Source organism: Zonotrichia albicollis, chromosome 5 (assembly GCF_047830755.1).
Source record: "Zonotrichia albicollis isolate bZonAlb1 chromosome 5, bZonAlb1.hap1, whole genome shotgun sequence".
NCBI lineage: Eukaryota > Metazoa > Chordata > Aves > Passeriformes > Passerellidae > Zonotrichia > Zonotrichia albicollis.
Genome location: NC_133823.1, coordinates 39,655,878 through 39,667,747, shown reverse-complemented (window position 1 = coordinate 39,667,747; position 11,870 = coordinate 39,655,878).

The following is an 11,870-nucleotide window of genomic DNA, read 5'->3' as shown; positions in this document are numbered from 1 at the left end:
CAGCATGTATTTACTTTTCTGCCAGGGAGCATCATTGTTCTCCTATTCTTAGGCTGGGTCTTCCCACAAGTGCCCACGATAGGTTCAGCAGGGCTCAACATCTGAGATTCTGCACTTCAGAAATCTTTGGCAATGATTGTATTCTTAAAATTAAAAAAAAAAATCTTTTTTTTAAACGATGTGAACACAATGCTTGACAGAAGTAATTTTCCATGCTTTGCGTGTGTCTCTCTCCCTCTTTGCACAGGAGCAAGAGAGATGGAGGGAATGCATAAGTCAATCACCCACTGTCCAAGAATGTCATGGTGACTGTCAGCAGATACTGGAGAACATATGACGAAACAGAAGCCTGGTAGAACTTCCTCCTTGGCCTATAATTTGTATTATCATATGTAACAGACCATGAAAACCTTTATTTTGTGCATGTCTCCAAACATTTTTTGACTCTACTTATGGTTCAGACTTCCATAATTTCTCAAGGAGATCAGAGAGTTCAGTAATACCTTTTTTGCTTTGTGAAAGGTATCTTATGTTTGTTTTAAACTATTGACAATAATTTCTTTGCCTAAAATTTGAAAAATTATGAATAATTATTCCTTTTAAGCTTCTCATATAGTTGTTAATTTAGTTCATTTCTGTCCATCACCTTAACTGAATGTTAAAATGTACAGTACATTTAAAAGAGTAGCAGTGCTTCTCTTTGGTCATTGCTCCTTTTTCGCTTTTACCGGCATCCATTTCCTTTTCACCATCACATCATAGGCAGACACTTTCAATGAACCATTCATGCTCTCTGTCTTGAATTCAGAGTCCTCTCTACTTTTTATCCTCACCAATTACTTTTTTGAATGTAATTGGTTCTCTATCTTTAGCCTCTTCACCACTGATTTCCCTTTGTGCTGCCTGCAGTACCTACAAACACTCTTACTTGTTTTAAAAATCTCTGTTTCCTCAAAGCTTTCTAGACCTCCTCTGAATTCTCATCCTTCTCAATCTAATGCTCTTAGCTGATCATAGCCTCCTACTGGCAACCTATTTTCATGAATTAATGCTGTCCTACTTCTTCAGTTCATGCTTCTTTACCATCTTATTCACCTACTGTCTTAGCATCCTGTGGATTTCTGTCTCTGCCTTCAAACTCATTCTAATCCTATCAATGGGCACTAAATGCTAAGACTCCCTTACCTATCACAAGACCCTGGTAGCCTTGTATAGAAGAGTCTCTTACATAAAGAGAATTATCTCCATGGGTTCTGTCCATAAAATTTCCCCTGAATCATCTGCTGTATTTGCCCTTGTCCATTTTTACTCCAAAACACTTTATAGGACTGTGCTTGGCCCAATCCACAGTCTCAATGTAAACTACTTACCACATGACCTCTTTACATTTCTGTGAAACCATGTGAGAAAACCCAGTGCTATGCTACAAGCTCAGTGCTATTAAAAATCTGCAATGCACGAGTTGTCTCAGTAATTTAACTTCAGCCCTTGTTCTTTATTTGCAGAAGTGCACATTTTTCTTAGGCTAATATCTTAAATGTTAATATTTACTTCTAGATTGCTTTATTGGTGAATCCAACAGATACTTATAGGCAGTTCAGTAGAACATGAAAGCAGCACAAAATTCATGTATGTATCATGCAGTCATTTTTTTATCCATGTGTGCTATGGGTAACACTTTTCAGTAGAACTGTAGATACATAGGGAAATGTATGCATGAGGTCTTCTAATAATAACAAATATCATCATAGTGTGCAGAATTTAGTATGCATTTCATAAGTAAGCGCAAACTTATTTTTCCCCTTGAAATATAAAATAGCCTTAAAAAACTTAAATAGCTTCCTTGGGTAACTTGAAATTTAAATGGAAGTTTTATCAAAGGGTTGGCAGAATATATTTAAAAATATCTTCTCAGAGACCTCAGGAAATTACTTTTTCTTATGGGTCTGATTAAATATTTCGTGGCGGTACATGCTTATTTATTTGTACTTGCTGTGTCAAGATAAAAAAAATCAAACAAACAAGCTCCTCTTATTGTAGTAAATACACTTATTTTGAATATGGTCCCTGTCAAAACCAGAAGACCTGACCCAGGCAGACTGCTGAGTCTGCAGGGTGAATTGTCTCATGCTGAAAATGAACATGCAGGGCCATTCCTCACTGACAGCTTTGGGAGCTGGTTTGTTAATTTAACACTTGAAGAAACACATCGAAGACCACAGGCAATTTTTTCTACTGAAAGTAAGAGGAAGCATGTCGAGCTTCAGATTGGTAGAGAATCAACAGTAGATGATACAAGCTGTTGTCTTTCCCATCTTTAAAATTAATGACCCCATCCTTTTTCTTGAATAGATGTTGTAATATATTTTTCACGTGTGCATTTTTGATTACTCGATCTCCTGTAATTAAACACTGATGAACAAATCTTGCCAAAGGCTTAGGTCCATTCTACCAGGCAGTGAATGGCTACCCCAGTCAGTATCCCTTTTTTTACATCCTTTCTCCTCAAATTCTATTATTTTATTATTATTTATCTTGTGAGTTTGCTCCTTAACACTCTTAAATCTGGAGTTATTTTTTCCCATATGTTTGAGTCATAACATAAAAAAAAAAAATTGCATAAAAGAAAACTAGAATTCAAATCTTCATCTTCATATCTGGTGGAAAAAGGTCATGGTAGAGTCTGTAAATTTCATTAAAAATGAGCTCAAAGGGACAAGATTTCTTCAGTTTTCTAAAATATGTAAGCATTATATGTTATTTCTGGTTGTTAGTAATTTTAGTGATTTGGTTGTTAGTGATTTTGATCCTAAATGTATTGGCTTCTGTGTTGTACAGTCATATGCTGGGAGACAAACCACCTGAAAGATCTTTAAAACATGTCTGATGCTATTGGCATGCAAATAATCATATCCCTTTCTATAACCCCACGTGAAATCACTTCCCATAACTGCTCCTGTTGGGACCAGCTCTGCCTCTGTGGTCGGGTAGATGGGATTACCAATTTCAGCTTCCCTCTATAAACTTTCTAAATCCTCAGTAACATACTAAGAGAAAGCAATTAATCACCCCTGCCAGTTTTAACAGGAAACTATTTTTGTTGACAAATTGTAAATGTTTCACATTAACAAATTTGTGATTTTTTGGCACTTGTAGCCTCCCGGAAGTTTAAAGGCATTCTCTGCCTGCTTTTAACTAGATGAGAAAGGGGTTTTTCCAAGTGTGTGAGATTTGGGAAAATAAAAAAATGTATAGGAATTGGTGTAAGAAAGAGAAATTTTGCATTCAAAACTTATAAACAGTATTAATTTCCAGCAAATTAATTTGGTCTTCATCCAGTGAAATTCACATGCAACTCTACATTATTATCCATAAATTATGGTTTCTCTTTTAACTTCAATTTTTAGGCCCTTACTGAGTATTAATAAAATTTTCCAATCTTTTTTTCATTTCACAGATGACAGTTAATGTTGGCTAAACCTTTGCAGCTGGCCATTAAAGAAAACAAATTTTATGAAATGGACTATTAAACCTCAAAATAATGATAACAATAAAAGTATACACAGTTTTATTAAACAATACTTTTTAAAAAAAAAATGTTCTTCTTGTGCTTTATGCTTATGTTTACCGAAGTAAAGCAATAGATCAGTGGACACAAAAAGGTGAGCAAGCCTTTAAAAATCAAAGCTAAGCAGAAAAAAAAGCTAATATTAAGTTGTTTTACTGAAGTTAATAAACCCTACATTCTGAGACAAATATCCTCAAGCCGTTTGTTTAAACAAGCATTAAGTTTAGCAGTACTACACCATAACATGATACTCCAAATTAAACTTTTGCATCTCAAGTGACCTTTATTGGAGTTTTATAGTTCATAAATTCTTTACAATGGTGCTCTGTGGAGTAGTTTTAATAAATCTTGATTGTGCTGTAAATGTTACAGCACGCACTTAAAATGGCATCTCCAGTCCTAACAAACACAAGTGTGGAATGATTCCCCTATTCCACATGGAGAATTTTGGTTCAGCATTCATGAAATATTGGAAAACATTCCAGTAATGAGGCAAAAAGGACCAAAAGTTATCCAATCATACTGGAGAAGAAAAACATCACTGATAAACATATTTATCAAAGTAGATGGAAAGCATACTGATTTCTCACATACCACTAGGAAAATTTTCTGCCGTTTACAGAGCTCCTAATGTACTCCAGGATAGCTGGATAGAGACAGGATTATGTTTTCCATTTTCTCTTGAAAGACTTGAATTCCTGGCACAGTGTCAGATACACAGAGCTGTAAACTATATGGTCAGTTTCACTTGCCCTAGTACATTGGGAAAAGTGCACCTTGATATAGAGTCTGCTTAATCTCATTTGTCTGTTTAACAGGATTTTTTTTTTCATGGAAAGTGTTATTAAATAATATAGTAAATGCATCCTGGTAATATGTTAAACTACCTACTTTGATATTTAATTTTTTTTTTCCTGCTGTAAATGCTCCACCCTTTAATCCAGCTATTTATTTGCTTATTGGATTTTTAACATCTTTTAATATATTGTAGTTACATTTGATAGAAAAATAAACTGTGAACCATCATTTTGAGGCAGTTGTGAAATCCTCTATCTTAACAACTGCCATCTACTTGAGAGTTCATTTACAAGTGTGTTTTCTCATTTGTAAACATATCATTTAGTTTCTTGCATACATCTGAGAGCCTTTTCCAGTGTTCATAATTTTCACAATTTCTCTTTCTTGATCTCAGCTCAAATTTTTATCCTCACTGTATTTTTGTCTTTTCTTTCTTTTCCCCAGATGCGAGAAGATGAAAAAATTGTCCTTTCTCCCTCATATAGTCTGTTAAAGGTGTTTCTTCTCAGATAAATTTAAGCATTTGAAAGGAAAAGTTTTCAAACGTTGCTTTCACTGTAGATGTTGCTATTGAAAATAAGCCAAGTTTGAAAAAACCTCCACATTTCCATGAATGTTAAATTATAGATTTTGAAGTCAGAACTCTAAGCTTTTACTTCTTTTAGGGATTTTATTCATAAAAAATGCACAAGTTAATGATGAATTAGTTAAAAGATAAGTACTGCCATGAATGTTCTGGTCCTTCCCTAAAATAAGCAAAATCTGCAAGATCTGTAAAGCTCTGTCTGTTGCTTTAAGGATGAATAGTGTGGCTTTGAGAAAGTGTCATTACTTATCAATTAATTTGCTATATTGAACAATATTTATGATGCTTTGTAATGAAATAAAGATAATATATTGGATAGAGAGATACAATCAAACTCAAATCATAAATGTTAAGGTCTGGTATAAATTATTATTACAGAAAATCTATAAGAAAAAGATTTTTGTAAGTGGTCCTGTAAGAAAATGTATAATGTCATATTAATTAATCTGTTACAGACCCATTATTATTAGTAGAAATGGTTTCTTTTAGCAACAGTTATATGTTGATCCTTGAAGACTGTTTAATAATGAAGGACAGATTAAAAATATGGTCTATTTTTCCTGAGGATAGAAATATGCAGATCAAGGTATCTGAGTAATTTAAAGAAGACAGAGGTTAATAGTCTCTATAATTGCCAGAACCTGTGATGAGTACTTAAAGCAAACAATCAAGTTGCATTATAGGGTATCTATAAATTACACCATGGTATTAGGAGTGGGATTTGTTCACTACATTGTTTGGATGATATTGGCTATGAATACAGAATGTGATTTTTTTTTTTCCATCTGTGTCTAACACTTTAATTTTACTCTGTAAACAGCTAAATGCATCTGAAAGGATTGTGGACAGCAGAACATGATATTTAGTGAAAGTGAGACAATCAAACTATCCTTATTTTGTTTTCTAGATGCATTTATAGTTTTTTTGAGTCTTGTAGGGGGAATTATTGGTATTTGACAGTTTTTGGTGTTGCGCCTTTGATTTTAGGTTATGTTGAGCAAAATTTTTAGGCGTAACATCCTAGGAATTTAGTATATTATACATGATGATAATGAATGCTAATTCATTGGTCTCAAGCATTTGATTAATCCTTTCTGAAGCAAAGATTGTATTGGATTTGGAAATTAGAGGAAACTTTAACTCTCTCAGCCGTCTTTGTTTTTATTATTTATAGGACATCATTCAGGGAAAGCTCAAGTGATACTGGATTCTAAATGTGCAAAGGGCCATAGCAAAACTTCTGGAAATCTCTTCAATCCTGAAATGGGAAGACAGAAGTGGAATTGGAGGCATGAAGAAGCATTTTTGTATGGACAATAAGTATCAGTTGAGCTTTCTGCTTAATCAGGGCAAAATTTAGTCAATTACAGATTAACTGTTGCACCACTGCAGTGATCAAGCTGGTTGGCCAAACCACCCCAGAGCTCAGACTCTTGAGAAGTTCAGCCATGGCAAATTTGTATGGTTATGAACCAGTTCTAAAATAATCTCTGAATTATGAACACACACGATACAGCGTTTTTCGTTGTGAATACCTTTCAGACAGAAAAGCAAAACTCAAGTTGCACTGAGGAGGGTTTTCTATGAAAAATTGAGCTGTTATCCACTTTGCATGCTGACCCGCAAATTGGATAATGTCCAGTTAAGTCATCCTCTTCTCATTTATAGCCATCACCTGAAAAACATACATTCCAAAGCACATGCAAAAATTTATAACAAAATAGATCGCTTAGAACAATATGTATTAGGCTTAAATATAAGCTATTTCCAGCTTGAGTGGCAGCCTATTTTTCCTGCCTAATAATGTGGAACCTGAAGTGTGCAGAATAGCAGATTTTACCTGGTTAATAGTAAATAATTGTTCTACTTCATATGGAAAAATGTTTTGGAACAGGTTGTTGTGAACTTATCTTCTTAGTAACAGAAATTGGTTTAATCTTCAGTCAGTAGAGAAATAGGTCACAGATGAGTCATCTGAGTGTTCAAATAGAACTGTTCCTAAGCAATATGAGCATAGCTTTCTGAAAACTAATGGCAATGTCAATAAAAGAAGACAATGTCCAGTTCCAGTCTAGTTTTCTACTTGCTTCTATCTTATAAATTGGATGCAGCATCATGTCCTTCCTTAAAGAGACTATCTGTTGTTTACTTTTAAAATTATTTAGGCGCATATTTTAAAATAAAAAATAAGAAAGAAACCAATGAATTTCAAATAAATATTTTCTGACTTTTGCATGTCAATGGAATTTGGTTAGTAGAAGTTCCTCCCATGTGAAAAATATTGGACACTGGAAAACTGGGCCGTAACTCTTACTTTCCTAAGTTAAACAAGGAGATGCACATCCATGAGCAGCAACAGAGAAGTCAGTTACCTATGAATAATTTCATTCGTGTATAGATGTTCCACTGGAGACTGAGGTTACATAACTCCATGAAATCTGTCCAGGTTTGACACACATTCCAAAACACATGCTATATCCCTCACTTCATCATAAAATTTGCAGAAGTCCACTGGAGCTACACATAAATATTGCATTGCTGTGTTTTAACTGCATACTCCATATTCATTGTGACAAGGGGATAATGCAACTTGCTCTGCATAAAAAACTGCTCCTGGCTACATTTCAAGCTTCCTTTTTTCTTTTACCCTAACAGACTTCCAAAACTAAGTTCTTGCAATCACAATCTTCATTCAGAGCTCAGTTTCTGGGAGCTCAGGGTAGGTTTGTGCTTACTTCTCTTGCAATATTTGAGCACTCAAAAGCTAGATGTGCTGAAAAGGCTTGCATCGTGGTAAAAGTGATAGTGGTCTTGAAGTATAGAAAAGATTGCTGCAGTGAGGAAAGGGATAAACTGCTTTCCATATCTGAAATGTGTGTGGAAAAAAATGAATTAAAGCTAGGTAGATTAAGGCTGACATACCTCAGAAAACTTTCTATCTTTAAGGACCATATTGCTTTGGGAAAGTGTGGAAGCACCATGATGGGATGTTAGACAGTATCTGTCAGGTATGAACGAGGTGCACTTGATTTTGGCTTGAGGAAAGAAATGGAGTAGATAATTTCCTAATGTTCCTGCCAGCTGTGTTTTCTATTATTCTCAGTGACTAGACATTAGAAAGAAATCATGTGTGATTTATCTATGTGCCAATGGATACACTAGTTTCTTTCCATTTCAGTGATTAATTGTTCTAATGCAAGGCTCCCAAAACTTTAAAGCTGGTGAGACTTTTGCACAGCCAAGAAGTTGTTCAAATCTGTTATCCAATTCCACTTTAAAACAGGTTTCACCCAAATGCTTCTAATGAAACTTTTTCAAGTTTCTCACACAAACTAATTAACAAATAAAATTTGATTTTTTTTGGATAGGTGCAATAAATCCTTCATTTAAATGACAATTTAAATTTTATATTTCCTTTCAGATTTGAAAAAAAGAAAGTTTATTTATGAATGCTACTGTCCCTGTTGACAACATCATCTCAAGAGACAGATACTAACAGACATGTACGAGTATTGTAAAATACTGTATTTCATTTATGAGTGATTAGATAAGATTGTTGACTAAAGATGGCACTAGGCTATTTTTCTAAATAAGATTATATAACAAGGTCACTAGTTTTGTAATGTTTTAGAATTTATTAAAGCTTTTGAATATATTTTTTTCCTGATACAACAAAACTCATATTTTCATTTATTCATTTGTAGAACTTGCACAACATAATTGTTTCTGTGAAAGTAGCATACATTTACCTGGATAATTAATTTGCAAAAGGGAGGATCTGGTCCAATAAGCAAATTAAAAAAAGAGGTAAACCTAAGTAATTCTGGAAGGGATGGAAGGAGGGAAATGAGTGATAATTCAAATTTGCAAGGCAAATTCATGGCAAATGACAACTGAAGGTTAGGTAACCTTGAAGAAAATTACACATACAAACATATATTATGAGGATTTTTTTCTTGCATCGTTTCTCTTTCAAATTGTGGGAATGTTCTGAACATTTCTGAAAACTGTTTCTGTGGACAGTACAAGGGAAGCCTATATATAGGTTCTGGTAGGTCCCCTTTAAAATGTTGGGGGAACCAACACAAATTTGTTTTTTGTTCAAATTCTGATTTTCAATTTTTTTATCTTCTAGACTTGAACATCCAGTATAGAATGAGTCTTTTATTACTGTTAATTTATTCCTAAGTCATAGCATTAAGAACTACATTGATGTTAAGTGTAATTGCATCACTTCCTGGAAGAAAGACACTTCCTGTGTCTCTAAAGAGCCTTGCATTTTCCAACAAGGAAAACTGGATGTTGCAGTTGATCAGAGAGATGTGAAGACTATACCATTTCTGTTGCTCATTCTTATTGCAGGAGTAGTGTATTAATGGCTGTGAGATGCAGAGTTGTTCTGCAGGAGGAACAAGTAGGCTATAGAAACTGCTAAAATAGAATTTACTTCACAAGCTGGATCTTTGCATTGGGTTTGTGTGACAAGGTTTTGGTAGAGGGGAGATACAGAAGGCCACGGAGTGGCCCTTCTGAGAAGCTGAAAGAAGCTTTGCCCATGTCCAACAGAGCCATTTGCTGGTGGCTCCAGGATGGTCCCGCTGGTCACCAAGGCTGGGCCTTCAGCCTTGGTAATAGTGTGATAGCATCCATGAGAGCATGTTGAAGAAGGAAAGAAGTTATTGCAAAGATGTAATTGCAGCCAGAGAAGAGAGGAGTGAGAATAGCAATAGCTCTGCAGACACCAAGGTCAGTGCAAAAGGAAGAGAAGAGGTGCTACAGGCACGAGAGCAGAAATTCCTCTGCAGCCCCAGGTTAACAGCATGGTGAGGCAGCTGTGGCCCTGCCACCTGTGGAGGTCCATTGGGAAGCACCTGTAAGCTGAAGAGACCAATGCAGGAGCAGTTAGATGCACAAACGAAGCTGTGCCCCTTTGGGAAGCCCACTCTGGAGCAGGCTTCTGGCAGGACCCGTGGAGAGAGGGTTCCACACTGGAGCAGGTTTGCTGTGGGGCTTGTGATCCAGCAGGGGACCCGCACTGGAGCACTGTGCCTGAAGGACTGCAGCCCAGGGAAAGGACCACACTGGAGAAGCTGGTGGAGACTGGACTGTGTCCTGTGTGAGTTTCCCCCACGTTGGAGCCAGGAAAGAGTGTGAGGAGTCCTCCCCCTGAGGGGGAAGGAATGGCAAATACAATATGTGATGAACACTGCTTTCGTTCCCCACGTTCCTGCACCACTTGGAGGGTGGTACAGAATTCTGCACTGACGTTTAGCTTAGGAAGGAAGGAGTGGAGGAAAGATGTTTTAAGATTTGGGTTTATTTCTTATTATGTTATTCTGATTTGATTGGCAATACATTCAATTAATTTCTCCAAACTCAGTCTGTTTTGCACATGATGGTAACTGGTGAGTGATCCCTTCGTGCCCTTGTCCTTGTCCCAGGAGCTTTCATCCTGTTTTCTCTCCCCTGTCCAACTGGGGAGAGGAGTGACAGAGCAGCTTTGGTAGGCATGTGACACCCAGCCAAAATCAACCCACCACAGTCCCTCACTACTTAAAAACTAAAGGTCCAGAGAATACAGCTTAACTTGTGACAAAAGGTCTTAATGAATTCAATTCTTTCCCAGAGTATGTATAAACCTGTTTCTCAAGTAATTATAGGACTTTGGAAGTGAGACATTCCATGTAAGTTATTATTTTCCTTTAATTTCCATTGAACTTTTACGATGGGCAAGAAAAAATAATGCGAAATAAAAAAAAAAAAATCAGCTTGAAATAGTATTTTAATATTCAACTTGAATAGTACTTTTTTGTAACTGGAAAAATCAAAGTGTTAATTTAAGATGTGGAATGCATTAACTTATTTATATCTGCAAGGTCACTTAAAAGTGGTGTAATTCTAATTTAAGACTGTAAAATTCTTCTGGCTAAAAGTAATAAGAATTTCAAAAGATTTCCAGTTCTTCCTGTGCTTATTTGAGCTGGAAGAACAACCTGTCTTCCAAAAGAGCTCATAAATATTTGAAACAAAAAATAAATTAAAAAAAATTTAAAGATAAAATAATTATGTGTTTCTGATATTTAGTGAATATCGGAAAAATATTCTAGAAAAATTTAATTACTTTGGAAAGTTTGATTTAGGCATTTTGAATTGACTTTTTCCTTTGGTGGGGAGAACACCAACAGAGGTGTGCATGCAGAAACTTCAGAAGTTACTACTTTGGGATGGTTCCTCCAGGAACACAATTCTCACACTAGAAGCTCTGAAACATGACACACCTAGACACTGATTTGTTCTTGAGTATGACAGAAGGTTTTCAGTTAGTGGATGACAGCTTTTTCCAGCTGTCTCTGTGTTAAACGAATGACTTTGCTGTCTCCTGCAGTACAGATTTATGGTGCTATGACTGGTACTAGATGTATCAAACAAAACTGACCTCGCCTCTCAAAAGAGCCCTGCAGTAGCAAAAAGCTGGAGAAAGTGGATCTGGCTAGAAGAGGAACAGCAACAGATAGTTGTTTCTTTTATCTTGTGTTTTTCTGAAGAGAAGTATAGTGTCTCCCTTTGAGAGACAAAAGATCAGCTTGTACCAGATGCAGCCTGAGTTATTTAGAGGTAGATTAGAATTAGCTGCGAAACAGGACCATATCCACTGTATTTTAGCTGGTTTCACATTGCTGGACTGGGGGGAAAAAAAAGAAAGTATTGAGCAATTATTAATTAGCTGGTAATCCTCATCCAGCAGAGACTGTCTTGTTGTTGCCTAACATGCAAAAGTGTAAATATGAGTTTCTTTTTTTTGTAAAGATGGAGTTCTACCGACTGTCATGCAGTGAATTATTCTGCACTGCATGTATGCCAGACTCAAAATTTTCCTTGCTTAAACTGTTGTCTCTGTTCTATGCATAAACTTGCCCC